We start from the raw sequence: 814 nt of genomic DNA, 5'->3' as shown, positions 1-814 counted from the left end.
CAGATCAACTCTTTTGCTCAAACTTTGATGCCGCTGACTGTGACATTTTTTTGAGATAACAGATCAGGATGTTGTAAAGTCATCATCATCAATCTGCTTTTAGACTGAGGATATAACCCTTTTTTCTATTTTTGCACAGCAGTTCATATACATACAAACATCTCAGAAACTCACCTCATCATGCTTGTTTCACTCACTTGGTGGCACAGTGAGACAGATTTTGACATGAAAAGACAAGTAATCAACAGAAGTGTACAGGACTGGGACTAGAAAGAAAAAAAGATTGTGATCTCTTCAAAGTTATATTGGAAATCTCTAATTAAATTGAAAGCTGAAACTTTTCCTGAGTAGAGTAAATCCTCGTCTTAGACTACAATCTTTTGATTTCCAAATAGTCTACGTCTGTGTGACAATGCAGCTTCTTATCAGCTGAGTGCTACGGAGACTCTTGGTTGTCTGGCAGGGCCACTTGAAGCCGGCTGGGTGGAAACAACATGTATCATCACCTTTATACGCAGAAGAAACAGAAACAGAAGTCTCCCTTTCTCTCCACTACACACACACGAACACACACACACACACACCACACACACAGCTTCACATGAGTAATTGCAACTCAATAACTCAATACAAGCAATGCCTCTAGCTGTTCTCATCGGTCATACCAGCAGCACCACCACACCCATGGACCTCAAGCAATTTCCTCCAAATGAACCAAAACTTCATCCTAACTTCTCTCCATGTGGGTCACATCTTGCTTGGACTCAGCTGGGATCACTATTGGGTTGCTTTTTAAATAAATAATAATAAAAAA

General features: G+C 40.0%; 1 protein-coding gene across 1 annotated transcript in view; it reads right to left on the bottom strand.

Annotated features, from left to right (window-relative positions):
- Positions 1-814, bottom strand: part of frmd3 (FERM domain containing 3) — a 50,969-nt gene that overhangs the window by 49,442 nt on the left and 713 nt on the right. The gene's annotated exons all lie outside the window — the stretch shown is intronic.

This window comes from Morone saxatilis, unplaced genomic scaffold (genome assembly GCF_004916995.1).
Source record: "Morone saxatilis isolate NCDOM2014 unplaced genomic scaffold, NCSU_SB_2.0 Contig16, whole genome shotgun sequence".
Classification (NCBI taxonomy): Eukaryota; Metazoa; Chordata; class Actinopteri; family Moronidae; genus Morone; species Morone saxatilis.
Note: the sequence above shows the minus strand (reverse complement) of the source record. Positions and strands in the feature narration are given on the sequence as shown.